We start from the raw sequence: 23,163 nt of genomic DNA on the forward strand, positions 1-23,163 counted from the left end.
GTGCAATGAATCTTGAGGAATTCCCGCTCTACGCGCACTGGCAAACGATGTTTACTCAACAATTTCTCAAGTGAGAAATGCGTGTTGTGAGAAAGGATTAGCGAACGCAAAAACGACAAACGGGAGAAAGAGATGTTTGGAGGTTGAAGAAAATTGGCAGAAAACATCTTCATTTTATCTTTCGAATAATGTGATTCATACCACTTCGTTTTGCCAGAAAGAGATTATTATCGCTCAAAGAAGGAATCGAGTCCTCCGAGGAAATAACCCAGTACACAAATAATTTTATAATGCAGTTTCATCAAAGTGATTTCTTCGATATGGGGAAATATTCACTACATAATGTCATGTGTTTCATATTCTTCATTATCAAATCCAATATCCATGGCCCCTATCGGTATCGAATTATCATTGACACCACGATTTTCGCTAAATGCTCATTTCAGTTCGGCCTGCAAAAAACTTTTCTGAACTCTTATCCATCAAATTTGGAGCCCTGAAAAGGGCCGTTGATTATATGCTAAGCTAATATAGCACGCTCTCCACGGATACGATGGGCCAGCTGGATGTCCTTGGGCATGATGTGACGCGTTTTGCATGGATAGTACACAGATTGGTATCTTCGAATAGGCCTCCTGCAGCGTCATAACCGCGGAACTTTGAAAGCGCAAATCGGTTTTGAAGTCCTGAGCAATTCCACGAATCAAATGCTGCAAAGGTAGATGGCGGATCAGCAATTCGGTCGACTTCTGATAGCGACGAATTTCACGCAAAGTTCCCGGTCGATAGCGATGTGGTCACACTCCTCGCGGCTGGTGCACTTATCCGAGCTGCTTTCGTGGTGCCTTACCACCGAAGGACTAACGAGCTGTGTGCTTGGTCCCACACAAACGAGTCCTCACGGTGCGAGAGTAGAGTAAGAAATGAACGAAAGCAAAGGAAGCATCTTATTATAAGCCATAAAAGTCCAGAATGTAAACCCCACCCTCTTTATTATATAAGCTTACTGTATACTTACTTCGATGTTATTCGTTTCTCTCTCAGAGTAAGCTACGAATATAATAAGGGTGGGGTTTACATTTTATACTTTTTTGGTTTATAAAATGACGCTTCCTTTGCTTTCGTTCATTTCTTACTCTACTCTCGCACCGTGAGGACTCGTTTGTGTGGACCAAGCACACAGCTCGTTAGTCTTTCGGTGGTAAGGCACAACGAAAGCAGCTCGGATAAGTGCACCAGCCGCGAGGAGTGTGACCACATCGCTATCGACCGGGAACTTTGCGTGAAATTCGTCGCTATCAGAAGTCGACCGAATTGCTGATCCGCCATCTACCTTTGCAGCATTTGATTCGTGGAATTGCTCAGGACTTCAAAACCGATTTGCGCTTCCAAAGTTCCGCGGTTATGATGCTGCAGGAGGCCTATTCGAAAATAACAATTTGTGTGCTGTCCATGCAAAACACGTCACATCATGCCCAAGGACATCCAGCTGGCCCATTGTATCCGAGGAGAGCGTGCTATTAGCTTAGCATAAAATCAACTGCCCTTTTCAGGGCTCCAAATTTGATGGGTAAGAGTTCAGAAAAGTTTTTTACAGACCAAACTGAAAGGAATATTTTCGTTTGGATGCCATTCAGCATCGAGAAAATTCCGGAAAGATCTAATCGTTGCTGAAAAATAATCTGCCAGTTCCCTGGGAATTGAAAAATACATTCATGCGAAAGAGTTTATGTTAATGTTTTCTAACCATATAACACAGCGACCAAATATTTTTCAATCAAGTGCTATTAACAGGTGGTTATCGAGTTAGTATTAACCACTGGTGGGCTTCGAGTATCGAGGAAAATCTGAAAAGAATTAATTGTTGCTGAAAAATACTCTGCCAGTTCCCCTGGGAATTGAAAAATACATTGAAGCGAAATAGTTTATTCTAATGTTTTCTATCCATATAACACTGCAATCAAATACATTTGGTTTTGTGATTTTTCAATCAATCGCAATTAACAGGAAAGCTTCTGAAAATTATTCTTCCCCATCAGTAGAAAATTTTCGTATCCAATATTGGATGCATAACATGAAAAACCTTGAGCCTCCAACGTAACGCTCTCGTTTTTGAAGTCACCCAAATATTTATTTATCCATTCATTCAGGATGGATTTAGATTCAACTTCAAACAAATGATCTCTAAATCAACGCTAGTCCTACGTCACCCTTGCGGTTATACCATAGATATAACCCACTTCCTGTTTTTTGAAAAAATTACTATAGGGGTAGTGGGGGCAAATTGATCATGGGGGGCAAAGTGATCACCTGCTTGTTTGATAGTATAACTATTGACTATTGACCCCGTATTGATACTCACCTCATGTTAGAAAAATTTAATGACTTTTGAGTCACCCTGTACTTCAGTAGCACTGTCAAATGTCAAAATATAAATAAAACCAGAAATTGCTCTCACGAGAGCCATTCGGCCACAGTTCTGTGCGCATGGTATCTAAGGAATTTCTCGTGAAATTTAGTTTATTCAATCTGATATATTGGACGATTTGTCAGTTTAGACAACTGCTCACGTATTCTAGGAGAGGTGAACATATATTTTGTTCAATCTCAGCGATTAATAAGCATAAAAATTACTTTGATGTTTGGGGGCAAAGTGGTCATAGGTGCATAACGACTTACAATGCTCTGTTTACTAAAGCTAATATACCTCATCACATTCTGCTCTTTTTTTTTATCACATTTATTTATTTATCAGGCTCATTAGCCTTTTATCTGTAACAGAGCCGGGTTTTTATCGTGTACATGTACATATATTTATGTTTCTATAAATTGTAAATTACACAGTAGTTAGTAGTAGCCATTTAGGCGTTAGGTCTTCTGTTCCATTACATTATGGTAAATTACACTGTAGTAGCCATTTAGGCGTAAGGGTATTCTATCTGTTCTTCCATTGTTCAGCAGACCGGACAGCGGAGACAGTTGATATTATCATTGTTGGGTTATTTATAGAACAGCAACCCGATGTTTCTTGCAGAGCAGAGCAGTTGTATGGATGAATCGATCTTTGTTCCACCGTGGATCGATCTCCATAGCTGATGATGGTTGCGTGGACGTAGTTATTCTATAACAACACAAAGATGGTCAATTGAGGGCCCTGAGTTTGAACTCACGATCGATCGCTTAGTAAGCGAACGCGTAACCAAGTGGCTACGAAGACCCCCCGTTCTGCTCTTGAAGAGGTTCGTTTTGTGGCTTTGACCCTGGAAAAATATGCCACTCTAACTAAACCAAGCCTCATTTTACGGAACGTTATGTGTTTCTCACAACGTTTTTGTATGCATCAGAAAATTTAAATTTAGACTCTAGGTGAATAGACCAAGTTTATTTCATACATGTACCTACTATATCGAATATGATTTGAGTAAATTTGGACGAAAAAAACGCATAAATCTATCACATTTAGCTTGATATGTGCTAGTGACCACTTTACCTCCAAGCAAAAACAAAGATCGATTTTTCACCTTTTTTCCTAATGATGAAAAATGAATTTTTATAGTTTTTATAGAATTTTTATAGTAAAAACCGTATGCAATCTTGAACAACAATGAGTTGAACTACAATATTCTAAGAAAAAAAGGAATTGTAGCGGTATGTGGACGCTGGAAATGGGCATATTCCTTAGGGTGGCCGCTATACCTGCAGAAAATTTGAATTCTGCTCTCGTTATTATTGATTGTATTCGTTTCTTATTGTTTTCATAGTCTTGGGACCAAAGACGCTATAGTTTTTTATATTTTTTCTGGAAAGCTGAGGATTTTTCACATAACATATCTCAAAACCAGGGAAGCGTTTTTTTTTCGTTTTTGAGTTATGATTTTTCAAAGTTACTCGATGGTCCAAAAAATCATTTTACCCTTTTTTCCCAATAATGACTTTTATCAAGAATTTATTACTTTTGAACTACTGGACCGATTCAGATGACCAATATATCAAATTAAAGCCTACTAGCCTACTTAAAAATAACACATTTCCATTTAATTGGATTATAATTAAATACAAAAAAAAAATATATATATGATTAGACTCTCCACCCCCCTCGCTAAGAGGGGGCTGCCATATAAATGAAACACGAATTTCTGCATTACTCGAGAACTAATCAAGCAAATGGAACCAAATTAGGCATATGGAGGTATTAGGGTGCAATAAATGTTTCTATGAATGTTATACTCTCCACCTCCCTCTCTAAGGGGGTTGTCATACAAATGAAACACAAATTTCTGCATAACTCGAAAACTAATCAAGCACAATTTGGGATGTGAGGGTTTTTGGGTATGAGAAATATTTCTATAATGGTATGACACCATAAAAATATTACCCATATTTCAACCAAAAATATTACAACCAAAGATGACAATTGAAAAGTTTCAGAAAACTCTGAAGGAAAAAGGGAAAATTTAGGAAATAAAATTCCCATATGTTCTACAATTACATAGTGACAAGTGCGGTTAGTCCATTTGATGTTTGCGCTAGCGAAATTGACCTTTGTTCGAAACTGGAAATGGATTTTAATGTGATGAAACGCACTCATATATCTTCTTCTATCTATACCAAAAAAAAAGGTTCGCCGGATGTGTTGATAAAAGCAGAACTCGAGGAAGGAATTGTCCGATTTAGAGATATGTTTATTCTATCATATTTTCTGTATAAAACATTTATTCCATGTAACGGAGAAGCATGTTATTTGCAAGTGATTGAAAAAATCTTGAACGAGAATTGTGTCTGAAAATAATCTGATATTATAATGATGAGTTTTGTTAGAAATACTAGGAAGTTTGTATTAAAAGGTAAATTCAACGGGGTCGATAGATCAATCAATGAACAGTTCTGCGATTGAGCCCATTAACTTGCTCATAGTAAGAAAACGTGAATGTTTGAAGGTATTGATAACAAAAAACATATTTTGAGCCGGACGAAGTTCGCCGAGTCGGCTCGTGTAATCATAAGAATTGAAAAATTGGCAACACTTCCTTTTTGCTATGTTCTGCTCAGCTCAATCTGAAAAAAACTCTTTGCAAAACCAGATTAGCCCACGATTGTGGTACAACTGCAAAACTGAACATAACTACGAGGAGCCTTTCCACCTTCCTCGAAGCCCGTAATATGCGAGTGTTTTATTTGAACTTATGCTGACTTTTGCATAAGAATAAATTTCGCCATCGACTCGGTAGCTATTCACGGGAATACTGGAAGCGATAACGGTGCACCGCAGCAGCGTGTCCTGTGTCCTGGGGAGAAGTATGGAAAATGGTTGCTGTAGACAAACCGAGGCGAAGGTTTGGACCGGAAATCGGCCGCAAACTTTTGCACTTCGGTCGTGTTCCACTACGATCGACTGTCTCCAGGCAAACGTGGTCGTTGTCGCGCTTTGGAGTTACTCGAACATAAAATCGGTCGAACTTTAAGTAACTGTGGGTGGAATGGCGCGATTGTGCGGTTTTATTATGTGAACTGGCTGCTATCATATGCTTTTGTATCCACATGCCACGCAATATTAGATTAAGGAAATAGAGAAAATCATTGGAAACCGGGAACTGGTTCTTCTACGTGCTTCTAAATAAGTTTAAATAAACATTTGTGACAATTCAAAGTAGCTCGAGTTAAATCTGATTTCGGTCCGAAGGATTCATTTAAAATCAAAGGCGAGTCGTACATCATCACCTTACACGAGCTTGGCGATTCGCAAAAGTAATTCGTTCCAGTTGCACCACATTTGTTTCAACTTATTTTACGTTCACTCATCCGTGATGTGATGAAATTCTCCAACACTCTCTCGCCGGAATCGTCTTGTTTTCAGACTACTACCCGGCTCAACCCGCATGAACCGTGTCCGGAAGACGTCTTCCTCGCTCGAGCTCTCTCGGTGGGAACACTTTTCGACTCTGGATTTAATTTCCTCGAGGAGCAAATCTCATTTCCTTTTAAAGTATCCAAGGCGGGGAAGGACAGGGTGGGAAAGTTTATATACGTGTGAAAATTAGTTTTGTGCGAATGTGTGATGCATGAAAAATCGATCCCATATGTTGTGGCTGGCGGTCGGAATGTAAGAAGAAGAAACAAAAAAGGTTCAAAGGGTCGACGATTTTAGTTGACAGAATAATCCCATGTGGGAATCGAATGTCAATATATTGCAAACATTAAAGGGGTTCCACTTTCACCTGTTGAATGATGTGTTTCTAAGTGAGCTGGTGAGAGCATTCCTAGAGTGGAAAACAAGTAGAGGAACAAAAACGAAAAGTGATCGTCATCGGTTGTATGTTTAGCCAACACAGTTTTGCTGATTGAAAACAGCGATCATTTTCCTGCGGAGATTGAATATGTTCGAAAATAGACACTGTTGTACAAAAATTGTTTTACTCCATTCGTCGGAACGGTATGGACCGGGGCGGGATTTGGAGTCAATCGGAGTGAATGAGCGTTTATGACTTCCAGTGAATGTGCTGACCAATAAAGTTCAACCAAATGTTTACTTTATTGAAGTGCAATTGGGAATACACTCAAACGCAAGCCACCATGTAAGGGCACATGGGGGAGGGAGGCGTATTTTGCAGTTCGGTGTTCGGAAATCTCAATATCCCAGAAGTAGCTGAAATCGATTGTCGATAAGAGCGCGGTCCATGCGGAAGGAAGGGAAAACAAAATGGAAACGGATCTGAAGGAGCGGTTGGTTTTATGAGCTTTTCTCATTAAATCAATTTTCATCAGTTCCACCAACTGTTTGTTTATTTGAAATTGTGAACCATTATTGAGGGAGGAAGATAAAAGGAGATTCAATTCTTGGTAAGATTTATTAATCTGTTGGTTTAGCTGCTGTAATTAACGACCTGTTAGAGCGATGTTGATTCATCTGACAATTGAATGTGAATTGTTTATATTGGAGTTAATTGATCCCTCGTCTCTATCAATTATCTTTTGCTGGAATCATGCGGAAATTTATGAAGTATACATAATCTGAATCCCATTCATTTGCGTTCTGGGTATCATTTGGATATTATTTCTGTCGCCAGTTCAAAGTGTAACAGAAGCAAGATACGTATGATTTCCACAATCCATTATCAGGATTAGATTTTAATTTGTTCACAGCGATTATATATTCCATGGGGAGAAAATATATCTGTTCGACAACTCTTAGCCAATATATTAGGCTGTCAAAAAAGTCCTGCGGTATTTTTTTTTAAATTTTCATTTGTTCATAAAATTAGTTACAATCATTTGTTTTAAGTCAAATATGCGCCGTTTTGTTCGATGACTTGTTCCCAACGAGATGCCAACTTCATAATACCCCTGTTATAGAAGCTCGCTTCCTTTTTGGCAAAAAACTCGGATAGCCAATTTTCACAGGCCTCTTTTGTGGCTAACTTCTGACTACCTAGCTCGTTCGCCATGGGCAAAAACAGGTGGTAGTCACTTGGTGCAAGGTCCGGACTATACGGCGGATGCAAAAGAACCTCCCATCCGAGCTCCCGGAGCTTCTGGCGCGTCACCAAAGAAGTGTGTGGCCTGGCGTTGTCCTGATGGAAGACAATGCGGCCTCTGTTTATCAAAGATGGCCTCTTCTTCATGAGTGCTACCTTCAAGCGGTCCAGTTGTTGGCAGTACAGGTCCGAATTGAGCGTTTGGCCATAGGGAAGCAGCTCATAATAGATTATTCCTTGACAATCCCACCAAACACACAGCAGAACCTTCCTGCCGTTAATGAGGGCTTGGCCACCGTCTGAGCCGCTTCAGCGGGCTTCGACCACAACCGTTTGCGCTTCACGTTGTCGTAAGTGACCCACTTTTCATCGCCAGTCACCATTCGCTTCAGAAACGGGTCGATTTTGTTGCGATTCAGCAGCGATTCACATGCGTCGATACGGTCAAAGATGTTTTTTGCGTGAACGTGTGTGGCACCCATACATCGAGCTTCTTTGTGAATCCAAGCTTCTTCAAATGGTCTCGGCTATCTCGCTTATCCAGCATTTAAGGTCTAACGGATGCTGGGCCGAGTTCGGCTAGCCAACGTTAAAAAACTCGACGAAGCGGTTCAAATGGCTCTGCAAATAGAATATAGACGAAATGCGACCAGATCGGCCCAAAAAGCTGTTAGATTAGTAGCAACAGCTACAACCGAAAGCGAACAATCATTCAGTGATGCATCGTCTGAGGATAATGCGATCGCGTTCGAAGCAAAAGCTGTAGGTACACAAACCAGACCATTTCGTAAAAAGTACCAATACAAAACTAAAAATCGATCGGGAAACGATCGTTCGCCGGCTTAGTGGGGCATAGGTCGGCATAAACTCAAGCTCCATCCAGCATCTATTACGTTCACAACTTAACGCGACATCATGGCAGTTATCTCGCTTCAATTAGTATAGAAGGTAAAGCGTGCGAAGCAATTGTTGATTATGGAGCAGCAAAAACTCTCATCAGCCGAAATTTCTATGAGAAACTGGGACAATTGATCACAAGTGTTTACAAAAAGTTCATACGGACCGTATCTGGACAATTAATACCAGTTTCGACAGAAATCACAGTAACTTTCGCGATCGGACAGCTTAATGTTGACCTCACAGCTTGGGTCGTTGACCTTCCAGAAGACTGTATCCTAGGGAGTGATTTCTTGGCCAAAAATGCTTGTAAAATGGATTTCGTGCGAGGAACGTTACAATTCCTGGAGACTGGGTCAATTCCGCTGACGCGATACAGCATAGAGGAAAGATCCTTCCCAGCTGTGCTCCTAAGTGACGTGAAAATCCCAGCCAACAGCGAATTCATTGCTCCTGCTAACTGTGTTGTGAATCAGAGTCCACAAACGCTGATGGTTGAAGGTAACATAGATAACTCAGAACTCGTCATCGCGAGGACGATTTCCGACGCAGCACAAGAAATCGTTCCTATTCGGATGCTAAACACTTCAACGTCTCCTGTCATTTTAAAAGCCGGTACAATCGTCGGCGAGTGCCACCCGGTTTCAGTAATTCAACCCTCTGGGAATCAAGGTATCCGTAAGAGTGTTTGCGTCAGGCGAATCCTAAGCACCTTACTGCGCTTTTCACTGCGTCCAGCAGTAAACTTGATACAAATCAACAATTAAAACTAGCAAATATTTTAGAAGAATACCAGGATGTCTTTAGCCAAGGCCCAAATGACATGGGAAAAACAACTGTAGTGAAGCATAAAATAAATACCGGTGACCACAAGCCAATTAAAATACCTCCACGAAGAATACCTTTATCCAAACGAGAAGAAGTGGACAGTCTGTTGGTGGAGATGGAATCGCGTGGAATTATCAAGCCCTCCCAAAGCCCTTGGTGCTCACTGTGTAAAAGGTGGATTATATTCACCATCCACACACTCACCAGTCGTTTTGGTGAAGAAGAAAGACGGATCAACCAGGTTTTGTGTCGATTATCGTAAGTTGAACGATCTGACTATAAAAGATTCTTACCCTCTTCCCAGGATTGATGTGACCCTTGATGCCTTGAATGGGTCACGATGGTTTTCGACGCTAGACATGCAGAGTGGCTTTTGGCAGGTTCCGTTAGATGAGGCAGACCAACATAAAACTGCTTTTTCCACTGGCAAGGATCTATGGAAATTTACCGTAATGCCCTTCGGTTTATGTAATAGTCCGGCCACCTTTGAACGTCTTGTGGATCTGGTGCTAAAGGGACTCCCTTGGACGATTGCTTGGTGTACATGGACGACCTAATCGTACACTCAGAAAACTTCGAAGGTCACCTTGAAAACTTGGCTGCAATCTTTAAAAAATTGCGTATCGCTAATCTGAAGCTAAATCCAAATAAGTGTACCTTGCTTGAGCACACGGTGAGATTCCTGGGACATACTGTTTCTACAACCGGTGTGCATACAGATCCAAGCAAGATTCGGGCAATCCTCGAATGGTCACGTCCAAAAGACAAAACGGAACTGCGAAGTTTCATTGGAATCTGCGCTCACTATAGGAAATTCGTGAAGGATTTTTCTGCCATAGCGAAGCCTCTACATCAATTAACTGAACCCAAAATGAAATACGCCTGGAGCCCAAGCTGCGAAGAAGCCTTCGTGAAATTGAAGCAACTACTAACAACAGCTTAGCATTCCCCGACGGACAATCATCTTTTATCCTCGATACCGACGCAAGTTATTACGGAATAGGAGCGGTTTTGTCCCAGATGCAAGATGGGAAAGAGAAAGTAATCGCCTACTACATCAAATGTTTGTCAAAAGCGGAACGTAATTACTGCGTGACTAGAAAAGCACTTCTTGCTGTTGTGAAATCGGTAAATCATTTTCATCATTACTTGTATGGACGGCAATCTCTACTCAGGACCGACCACGCTGCCTTACAATGGCTCCGCAATTTCAAATGTTTGGAAGGGCAGTTGGCGCGCTGGGTGGAACGCCTATCAGAGTACGATTTTCGATGTGAGCATAGACCTGGACTGAAGCATCGCAACGCTGATGCACTCTCAAGGAGACCCTGTCACGATACCAGCATTGTGATAAATTAGAATCGAAAAATCGGAGCAAGCTGAAGGATTGTCGAGTGATTTACAATGGAGGACGGGACTTATCAGCAGTTCAATCAGCCGATGTCGATTTAAAATTAGTTGTCGGATAGGTGAAGGCAGGACACCGACCGAAAGCGGACAATATTGCTGGACTTTCTACTATTTGCAAGTCTTATTGGAAAAACTTCGACGACCTGGGAATCGTAAATGAAGTCTTGATCCGCAGATTTCATAAATCAAATGGAACATTCTTTCAGACAGTTTTACCAAAAACTTTGGTACCTGAAATTCTAACAAACATACACAACGGTTTGACTGGTGGCCATTACGGTGTCAATAAGACTACATCAAAGGTTAAATAAAGATTCTATTGGCCTGGAATGTCTCGTGACATAAAATTATGGTGCATGCAGTGTACAATTTGTGCGGCTAGGAAAGGTCCTCCAAAACGATTGCGAGGAAACTTAGAACCATCACTTGTTGGGGAACCGTTTGAAAGACTCGGTATAGACATTTTATGTCCATTGCCTGCCTCTTCTATCGGAAACAGATACATTCCGGTAATCTGCGATTATTTCACCAAATGGGCAGAAGCTGTAGCTCTCCCGACTCAAACTGCCGAAAACGTTGCTGAAGCTCTGGTAGTAACTGTTGTTTCGAGATTTGGCGTGCCTCGTAGCATACATTCGGATCAAGGAAGAAATTTTGAATCAGATGTCTTCAGAGGTATGTTAAAGCTTTTAGGTGTTGATAAGACTCGTACTACAGCCTTACATCCACAATCTAACGGTTTAGTAGAATGAACAGAACGCTTCTGGGCTATCTCGCGGAATTTGTCGATAAGGATCAACACAACTGGGATAAGCTTCTACCCTTTGCGCTAATGAGTTATAGAGCAGCTGAACACAACTCCACCAAATTCTCTCCTGCTCTGTTAAACTTAGGAAGAGAAATCAGGCTACCCATAGATCTCTGGCGACCACCACCTTCAGACAGCGGTGTCTCATCTTTACCGGCATTCCTGCAAACAAAACTGGAGCAAATGCATAAAACAGCTGATATCGTCAGAACAAATTTGAAGATAACCGCAGACAGCATGACGGAATGGTACAATCAGAGTTCAAATCAAATCGACTTGGATGTTGGGCAGCTTGTTTGGTTGTACAATCCAAAGCGCAGTTTGGGTAGATCTCCAAAGCTCCAATCAAACTGGGAAGGTCCGTATCAAATCGAAAGGAAGTTGAACAAGCTGATTTACGAGATTCGACGGGGAAAAAGTGATAATAAAATTGTTCACATTGATCGTCTTGCACCCTATTCTTCAGCAAGATAACTTGTCGGGACGAACAAGTCTTGAGAGGAGAGCTGTGTTACGGAATTTACGGGTACTCTCTGTATGAACTAATTTATAATGAGAAGATGTATTCGTAGGGGAAGAAAAAGATAGACGTTAATAAAAGTCAGTCGATTATTGAATAGCAAACAAAGCTACACGTGTTTTACTCCGTCGTAAAAAGATTCATTAAACGTGGTATAATCCCAACTTCAGTATTCCGATTTGTCTGTGGATACACAGGTTATTCGCACCTGTGATTGGAGAAACGAAAAACCAATAAATTTTGTAACAATATGACTATGAGTTTTACAGGGCGGTCCTAACGAATAAACAGTTTTTTTTAAATTTCAGTGCAGCAGCAGCCCACACATTTTGATAAATATATTGATGAATTATTTTTTTGATGTAGGACTACGTCTTTCATTTCTATACCGGGGTGTAAAATCAAAGTTTCGAAAAGAAAGCATTACGCCGGAGACCGAGATTTTGAGCGTTAATAGCTCCTAAACAATCGAACAAAATGGTATGATAAACACTTCATTCGAAAGATAAAATGTTTACGTTATATACTTGTTACTTTTTCATCCAAAACCTTGTTTCAATAGCCTTAAAATTGCTTTCAAAACAGGCTATTGAAATCACCAATCGGTATATAAGCGAGCGCTGCTCGGAAATCCACTCCGAGATTCTACAGCACGCGCGCGATACGAACGCTTGAGAAACATCCAACTAGTGTATCCTCTCTTGTAAAAGTGAACAACTGGTTGCAGGATACCTGCCAAATCACTCTTCCAACGATTGTACCAATTGCATAAACGGGAACCTCAGATTGATTGGTCAATTCAAAACTATGTGCGAGCTAATGAAAACAGCAGCATAGTTTTGACCATCTTCAACAACCACATCCATAGCAATTATTTTCTTCACCATAAGACCTTTACAGATGGATCCTTTGATGGTATACAAGTAGGAATCGGCATTTTTGTAAATAACCAGCAAGTAAAGTTCCAACTCCCAAACATCTGTTCGGTATTTTCAGTTGAATTAGATGCACTTTTTATCGCTACATTAAAGTGCGAACACAACAGAAAGACGGTTATTTTCACCGATTCTGCTAGTGCGCTTATTGCTTTTGAGAGTGGAAGTAGCAAACATCCATGAGTACTCGTAATTGAAGAGAAAACTGCCCAAAATGATATCACCTTCTGCTGGATCCCAGGTCACTGTGGAATCCGCGGTAACGAAAAGGCAGATCGCCTAGCCAAAGAACATCTTTGATGACGTGCTGGGAGAACGAATGGAACATCTGCAGATATACAGGGTTTTCCAACTTTAAATTCCGAAAGTAAATTGAAATAAAACACACTTAGAATTCGAATTTCGATGAAACTTTTATTTCAAATTTAAGTTTGGTTTATGACATTATGTGTGAAATACAACATCATTCAAATGTCCACCTAGGGCTTCCTCGCACACCTTGATCCGGAACAGGTAATTTTCGATGACTTTTCGGCACATATGGGGCGGTATCTCGGTCATAACTTCACGAACGTTGTCTTTCAAATGTTCAAGAGTTTGCGGAGAGTTGGCATAGACACGGTCTTCCGCATAACCCCACAAAAAAAAAGTCTAGCGGGTTCAAATCGCATGATCTGGACGGCCAATTGGCATCACCAAAACGCGAAATTATGCGTACCTCATATTTCGTTCGCAATATGGCCATGTTCGGTCGTGTTGTGTGGCACGTGGCGCCGTCCTGCTGAAACCGTATCCATATCTTCAATTTGTGGCAAAAAAATCGGTTAACATGCGGCCATAGCGCTCACCATTCACAGTTACCGTCTCGCCGTCCTCATTTTCAAAGAAATACGGCCCGATGACTCCACCAGACCATAATGCGCACCAAACAGTGACTTTTGGTGGATGCAATGGCCTCTCAACAATCACGTGTGGATTTTCTGATATACGGAAATTTTGGGTGTTCACATAGCCACCGAGCTCGAAATGTGCCTCATCGCTGAAGAAAATTTGATGCGAAAATTCAGCATTTTGCTGCTGTTGTTCGTTCACCCAATCGACGTATGCCCGACGCATTCCATGGTCACCACGCTCTAATTTTTGTACCAGTTGGACTTTATATGGATGTAGGTGCAAGTCCAAATGCAAAATTCGCCACAATGATGTGTTTGACAAGCCCTGGCAGCAACAGCAGCAATATTTTCGGTCGAACGCACATTACGACGATGCACAGGTTTCACAATATTCGCTACGGATCCAGTTTGTTCGAATTTACGCACTACATTAGCGATTGTGTGCTCTGTAGGCCGTCCATGACGACCAAAATCCGTCCGTAATGCTCGAAAAACATTTGCCGGTTTTTCATCGTTTTTATAGTATAATTTAACAAAATTAACACGTTGTGCGATGCTAAAACGATCCATATTGTAAAATGGCAGACATTTAACTAACGATATGACACATTGGTTGACAGCTTTGTCAAACGATTGTAAGCGCAGGGCTGTATACTTTCGGAAGCCCGAAATGGAAAACCCTGTACTTTTTTAAGAAAATTTAAAAACACTACCCATCCTTGGATGGATAGAAACCGAAGACTTTTTCAAGTATGCCTAACACGTCTTCGTATTGGGCATACCAAATTAACCCACATTTCTTGATTGAAAAAAACCGAACCACCCATTTGTAGTACTTGTAACGTCAGGCTGACTGTAGAACATTTTCTACTTGTCTGCCCACTTTACAACTTTAAAAGAATTAAGTTTCAGATAACTTGGAGGAGGACAAAATACTGCAATTCTTGAAGGAGACGGATACGATTATGTGCTATATGTACCACTATTTTATATTTCTAACACAGTATTTCATTTTAACCGGCTTAATTATATTATACTAGGATACATACTAACACCTAATGCCTGTGAGCTAATATATGTATTGCCAACGTATTACATATGTTAGGTCACACACATTTTATTTATCAAAAAAAAAATTTTTTTAAATTGTTGTATATATATTTATATACCACAAATCACACACTACAAACACACATGTTTAAAAAAAGGCTCTCACTCTTTTGTTTTTATCTTACGACATCGAATAGAATTTTTTTCATGGATGGCACACAAGTTAAGTAATACCTATCAATGTCAATGTATATCACTTTCAGCTTCCTGGATTACACATAATTTTTCTATTTATATTCTTTCAATATATTTTCTATGATTACTTTTTTATTTCTACTACCAGGTGACCAAATATGCCTCTCATTACTAATGTACTTCTCTTCCAGCATATTATATACGATTATTACACTATATAATGTTTTATCAGAAACGAGAGTAGAGGATGCAAGCGCAAACAGTCGAATGAAAAAAAAACAAACCAAGGCCTTTCTCAAGGCTAGAGACGAATGAACTGAAAAGTTTAAAGCCTCTTTACCTCGACATCATCATTATCATCAAATCCACTCAGTTATGATTGAATAGCGATTGGAGAATGTTGTCGCTGTTGTGGTGAAGCTAACTACGTTTATCATGAAAGCGCTGATGAACGGTGTCACCAAGAGCCTGTTTGTGCCTAAGATAAGATCAGACAAGGGGGGGGGGTTCTTTAACGGACAAAATTTCTGTCAGTCGTTCTGATTTCTGATTGCGACACCGAAAATGTCATGCCAATTTTCTTATAATGTTTAGAATCAAACCAAAATTTTAGGGTAGTTTTATACATATATTTACTTCAAAAATCAAAAGAAAAGTTAAGAGCCTTGAATGTAAAATTAACGCATTTTCGCTTGATGCCCTCCATCAAAGTCTTGTCAGTGTCATCCGGTACCAGTTTCTCAGTTTTTTTTTCCATTTTCTTAACATGTCCTTTTCGTCTTTGACTGTCTTCTTGCTCTTCCAAAGTTCCCGCTTCATTTTTGCCCAGTACTGCTCCACCGGGCGCAGCTCCGGACAGTTTGGCGGGTTCATGTCCTTTGGAACAAAATGGACAGAATTGGCCTCATACCACTCCAGGACACTTTTAGAATAGTGGCATGATGCCAAATTTGGCCAAAATATCGGAGCTTCGTCGTGCTGCTGCAAGAACGGTAAAAGGCGCCTTGTATGTATGTAGTCTCAGCTCTCTTTGCATTCTGGACGTAGCTCTGCGACATACCGATCTTTTTAGCCAAATCACGGCTTGAGACGTTGGGATTTGCTTTAATCATCCGCTTCACCTTTCCCTCCGTCGTTTTGTTCTCCGGTCCCGATTTTCTTCCAGCTCCTTTGCCGTGGTCCAACGCCAACCGCTCCTGGAACCGCTTCAACACTCTGGAGACGGTTGAATGGTGAATGTTCAACATTTTTCCCAACTGCCGGTGCGACAGGTCAGGAAATTCCAGGTGTTCGGAAAGAATTTGTTCTCTCGACTCGCGTTGGTTCACCTCCATTTTCGTTGAATCGAAAAACACGACTTCGAGTTTGACAGCATGTAGACAATACACATCAATGAGAAAATGTGCAAAATATGGTTGATTTTTACCCAATGGTAAAAAAGTTATGCCCTGTTGAATGTGTCACAATAATTTCGTGTTCGCCCTTCAAGCCATACTTTGATGGTGAAAAGCATTAATTTTTCATGGGGACGCCGACTTGATAACATTGTTACTGATCGAGCTTAACGAGCTGGACGGCGAGGAATCGAGGGATTCATTATCTGGCCTGACCTGACCTGAAACGCATTCAAATTGTTTGGAACTGTGAGGGAGCGCAAGAGAGTATCAGCATCCAAGAGAGTATCAGCATCGAAAAACATCGGAGACATCGGAGCAGTCGCTATACACACATACACGCGCGGAACTATTTTCGTTTGGTTGTCATCCAGCGTCGGGAAGATTCCGGCAAGATGTTATCGTTGCTGAAAAATAATCTGATCACACGAAAGTGTGATCGCTTTTTTTGCTGAATATTGTGCCTTCAACGTAACGCTCTCGTCCCCCAAATATTCATTTATTCATTCATTCAGAATTGATTCAGATGCAACTAAAAACAAATGATCACTAAATCAACGATAGTCCTACGTCACCCTTGCGTTTATACCACAGATATAACCCTCCTGTTTTATTATAAATTCTTGAAGTTAGAAAAGTATAAAATACAGAGGAAATATTCAATTGAAATTGACCGATTCGGAATTGCCGGGCCATTCGTTTAACTCCTGACATCCGATTCTGTGCAGTCACCTCGTCCACTTTGTTTGACACAGCTTTTTTTGGGTCTTCTTCGGGGTTTTCGAAAAAAAAAATTTTGATTCCAAATGTTTGCATGTAACGTCGAGATCTAGGGCCCTATTCCTGAATACACTACACGTGAAAACAATGTGGAGTGAGTACAACCTTATTCCGGATTGCACGCCACCGTAAATATTTGGTAGAATGCATTATGAATACACCGAGTACATCCAGCGATGTTATTCTGGTTTACACTTCACGCTCTCGTTTGTGTAAACAGAGCGATTCCTTGTGCTCATCATAATCGCCGATAATACACTCTCCCGAAAGGTTGGTATATATGGCGAGCTTTTTGGTAAATATTACCAATATTTAGTAATTTTTTGCAATACGAATTCTTCGTACATATTACGCGATAACAATGGTAAACAAATGTTAAATTCAGGGGTTAGACATCAATAGAATATAGGCTACCCAAAATCAAAATCAATATGGCGTCATTTGTTTACCAACATATCATTTGCGAGGATTGAAATCGTTGAAATAACGGAGATAGTAAAAATAAAAAAATGCGCTGCTTTATTTCTAATTACATGAGCGATTTTCGTATTTCGGTTTAACATGGAGGTGTTCACATTTAACATGGAGTTTAAAGTTAGCCACTATTCGACTATATAACCGGACCGAGTTGTAAACAGCAGTAATTTACAGAACCAAAATGTCAGTAACCGCAGCAATATTGGGTACACTGGCAATATGAGGGATTTGACGTTTAAGTCATACCCCTGGTTAAATTAACCAGTATAACCCAGTATAAGCAGTCGGTTCAACGTTGGTTTAACATATACCCTAAATATGTTGACATAGGACTATGTCTATGTCTATATAGGAATAGGGGAGTAACTCTACGGAAACTGTAACGATTCATTAAGAGTTTTTAAACGCTTATTACTCAAAATCGTTAATGCGACATATGTTGTGTTATATACCAATAAACAGGAAATTTACCCAAAAAAATGCTTACAACATGAACAGTGAATATAGTAAAAAAAAGTTAACAATTTGACAATTAAAATGGGTATGTTTTTTTCGATTTTACTAACTCGATTTTAAATACCATTATCAAATTTAGTCGCAATTCGGTATAATAAACATCAATTTTATGATGCACATTGTCGTAAAATATATTTCATCCGCATCATATGCGTATATTACGCTGATGCAGTTTGTGTGTCGTATAAGCGTATAATTTAAATCGATTCAGTACTGTAGTGAATCGTGTTGCATGCTGAAGAAAATCATGAAGCAGTGAATCCTAATAAAGAACATATTACATCATATTGAAATGTCAATGAAATGCTGATGCACTCGAAAGTTTTAACCGCTGGTGAATTAAATTTCAGATAGCCGCGCGAGATAGCTGGTGGATGATAATCCAGACGACCGGAGTTCGAACCCACATCGGAGCAGTTTTTACCAAACATCAATCTGTGCCATTTCAAACATTCATATTCCATTCCCAACACAAGTCAATCAAACAATTATTATTTCTACAAACATAAATACACATATATAAAAATGGCGATTCGTGAGGCTGTAATAAACATTTCACGAAAATATTTTGCGCCTTTTTTTCTATGTCTGTAATAAATCGTATATGAGTATGGCAAAAGTTGCTATTATAGCCGGTCAAAGTTGCATATTCATCCAAACTAATTCGGTAAGCATTTGCCATGTATGTATATGGCCTCCACTTTTGCATGCATATGCCAGTTAGGCGCATTATATGCCAACCAAATTTTATGGCATATGATGTTATATATACGCTTGTTATGCGATTTAATGTTTGCTGGGCCACAACGCAACGAACTTTTTTTTGCCTACAATTCGGCGTTAGATAACACTGTGATTAGGGGGGTTATTCTGAGAGTCAGGTCGGTATAAGTGACATTTTTCCCTTCGGAGTTATATGACAATTCTCACCCAATTCTAAGAGTCGAGTGACTCGGAAGTACAGGGAGGAATGAAAAGAGTTCATTGCACCAGGCATTTTTTTAATTACGCCGATTCTTAGAATACAAACACGTGCACAAATTGACTGTCACGTCGTGAAGCGACTCTCGGAATAGACCCCTAGATGCGTATTATGAATTATTTTCGATTTTCCTATAATAGGCATTTATCAGTTATCAGGATCAATGGAGGGATGATCTAGGAATGATCTTGATCATATTCAAGATGATTTCACTCTATACTCTCCAAAGATTTGACGAGAGCTTGCCTCAAAAGGTTAAACGTTGATAGAGATTTTATTAGATAGGAGCTTGGGTGGTTGTCCAATCAATTCGTGCTTAATTAACGTTTTATCGTGTATCGTGTATCGTGTAACAATTTATGGAATTGCGGTCCAGGATGTCATTATATCGAGGATGTTGTTTGGTTATGTTAAACATGCAATCAATCAATTTAATTGGCTGCTGCTTTAGAAGTTCGAAAGGGTCTACTCACGCATATTTTTCAGGGCTTCCATTTGATGTATCAAAACAGAAAAAATACAGATATTGAACAATGGAAAAACTCAATTTAAATGCAATTACTACAAACAATCAGTGTTACCACAAGTACAGATATATCTAGAAAGGTACAGATTTTTTAGTTATTTTTGGTACAGATTCTGTATGGTACTGAGTACAGATTTTCGTCAAAAAGTACAGATTGGTACAGTTTTTTTTCCGCGGGTGAAATTTCTTACATTTGAACAAAGCTACATTAAGGTACATGATGTCTTTTATACCGCAGTATCGCTTGGTGCGACAGCTCGAAACTTTTAAGAAATGATAGTATGCAATTCAGAAAAACTATATATAAGCATCATCAAACACACGAGCGACGAATGAAATGTGAATGTGGTATTATTTGTAGTAAATAAATGAGTATTTTTTATGCCAATAAAATGGATTTTTCTCTACAACGAATATTTTCGGTGGTACAGATTTTTGGAAGAAAAAGTACAGATGAGAAAGATTTTTAACCTCTCTACTACAGATTAAAATGTGGCAACACTGCACACAATCACAGTCCTATGTCAAGATCTCGTCCGCGCCCCTAGGCCCAGACCCATTTACTTTTATGTTAACCCATCCTCTGTGCATATATTGTTATGAATTTATTAAGCTTTTGTATGCATTTTTATTCATTTATTGAACTATCTAAACTATTTAAACTATTTATTGAACTGTGTAAACTATCAACATCTGATCCTGCATCGATTGGGTCTGACCCACGGCTAAAAATTAGGAAAAAATACACAATCATTACTACAAATAGCTACGACAGACTACTCAATTCTCACCATTATCACACATACGGGGAATATCACGAAGCTGACGAAACCCAGGCGGCATTAAGCGAGGCCACCTCTATGTTCCGTTGCAAACTTGACTTCACGCGCAACGTCAGTGGATATGGAACCTCTGTCGTGACGAATCCGGAAAACATCCAATTGATCGAACCACCGATCACATTCATCTGCAAAACTTCTATGAAGTTGTTCTTGACCAAATCCAATAGCATAAAGGTAGAACTAGAACTCGACAGGGCTCGTTTTTGTGTCTCGAAGTACCCAAATTCGTTATTATTGAAGTAATGCCCGCAGCAGACGAGCACGAATTATTGCTATCCAATATGTATCAATATTAATTAAAAAACATAAATTGTATTGATTTTCAAGAATATAACTTACTTGTTCCGAATCGGGGTTAATTCGACCTTCTACTGTGAAGAATCCAATATCGGAAAGTATTGCCGTTCAACTCAGTAATTAAACTAATAATGTTACATTTACATTTTCTTCGGTTGCACTAATGACAATCGTAGAAATTACTATGCCGCGTAGTGAAATGAATCAATCATTAATAGGGATGTGTATTGCATCTGAAATTTATTTTACAAATAGAAAATATGTACATTCTACTAATGTTTGCATTACAATAAATTTGGAAGTTTTTTTTTAGTAATTCATTTTCTGGGTGTATCGACACAACTCGAGAATAAACAAAAAACAACTTACTTTTCTCTCAGAAACGACATTGGAAATGAACACAGGGTCATTTTGGTATCCACTCCACTTTCTACACGAAGTTCGTTTTTACACTTTACGAAACGGGAATAGGTGAAAAAGTGAAAAAAAAAGTGAAGTGAGATGTAAGTGTAGTGGGACCGTAAGTGTTAGTGGATACGGGAATAAGGCCCCTAGTGTCATCTCGAAAACAAAATTTTTGTCAAAAATCGGCATTCGGGGACTTAGTTTTTTTTTCGGAGTACGAAACGAAAAGTATGGTTTTGGGTGCCAATAAAAATAGTCATCTCGATTTTTCATTCGTAGCTTGCTACGAAATGTTGATTTGCATGATAATACACTCTATGCAAAATATTAGCTCATCCTGACTTCATTTACTGGTGTCACAAACGTTAAAATTTGAGTCAAACGTAGGAACTTCGTGTACAGTCTACCAAAGCTCAAGCTCAACCCCTCTTCGGCATGATCGACATTGGATTTCGAAGTTCCTACTGGTCTGTGACGACACATAGTGACGGGGAAGATAAATTTTAAAACAATACAATATTTTGCACAATTCAAGGGTAACTAATAACTTAGAAAATATTTACAATCATTATTAAAATGCATGGATTTCGGAAATCCCCATTTATTTGAAGGATCGCGCCTTCTGCTCTAATCGTCTTGCTCACGGCGGAGCACTGTTGGCCGCAATCATTCTGTTTACGATTTGACGACGATTAATCATAAACTTCACATTCAGAGCTTGCCACGCTCTTTTCATAAGCTCATTTAGCACCGCTCTATTGAGGTGGGTTATATTTAAACCAAACAGAGTAAGTCGCGGTATTCCGCGCCATTCACGAGAATTTCGGTGGCCTGTTTTGTGTTCTTCGATGCGTCAGATGTTCATTGAGTATTCCACAGAGTGCATAAATTCGATTCTTCTCTAAATATAAACACTTTATATCCCCTCCTTTTCCAAAAGAAACTATGTCACCCTTCTAATCTCGAATCGACCACGAGTAATCGGTTTCCTACTTTATAAACCCTAGATTTAATGAAACAATTTGATATATACTAATAAAAGTATAGCTAAGAGTTCGGCTCCTTTAAACCTATGTAGTTGAGCCTGTAAAAATAAATGACTTAAATAAAAAAATAAATATAAACAAAACAATCGGACCGAAAGTCTGGTCCATGATAAACTAGCATCATCTTTTCGATTATTCTGTACCCCATGAAACCACCAGCGAATTAGTATATCTTCGCGCGAGATTAAACAAGTTCAATCACCACTTATCGTTTGTACCTCTCGCTGAAAATTTAAACAGTGCTCTCGCCGAAAGGAGCAAAAAATAAATAAATAAATACCGTCCGCTGGCGGGAGAAACAAAAATCTCCCCACATCCGTATTGAAAACGGATGGTTTTTTTCCCCGAGTCCCTCACCGGTGTTGTGATCACGCGTTGGTATGTGAGGATGATGAAGAAGAAAAAACGGCCCCCGTCTCAAGATTTTTCATTTGGATCGCGACTTTTCCACGTCTTCGGTTTTTTGCCCCAAGACATCAACGTTCTCCCGCTCAGTTTCAATCTTTCGGTTCGCGTGACCACAGCGTATTCCCGGCTTAAGACCACCACTTTGAAACTCGGAAGAAACAACACACTGAATAATTGACAATTTTTGTGGTTTTTTTCCCCTCGTGATCCGTCCGTGTTTGATCAGTGCAGTGAAATGTGAAAAAAAAAATGATTCGCCGAATTTTGGGAGATTTTGTATAAAAATTGGCATTTACTTGGTGAGTGAATTCCTAGAACCGCACGTTTCTGTACTGCAAACGAAATGTACGTTACTTTCAGTCGAAATCGTCGAAATTAAATATTTACTTTTGTAATCCTTAAATTGAATTTTATTTGAAGAGGTGGTTTTCGATTGAAGTCCATAAGCGCGTGGTCCGATTGGCCATTTGCCATCACTTTTT

At 39.6% G+C, this 23,163-nt stretch overlaps 1 protein-coding gene across 1 annotated transcript in view; it reads left to right on the forward strand.

Annotated features, from left to right (window-relative positions):
- LOC129766260 (uncharacterized) overlaps window positions 1-23,163 on the forward strand; it is a 200,417-nt gene that overhangs the window by 94,240 nt on the left and 83,014 nt on the right. The gene's annotated exons all lie outside the window — the stretch shown is intronic.

This window comes from Toxorhynchites rutilus, chromosome 1 (assembly GCF_029784135.1).
Source record: "Toxorhynchites rutilus septentrionalis strain SRP chromosome 1, ASM2978413v1, whole genome shotgun sequence".
Classification (NCBI taxonomy): domain Eukaryota; kingdom Metazoa; phylum Arthropoda; class Insecta; order Diptera; family Culicidae; genus Toxorhynchites; species Toxorhynchites rutilus.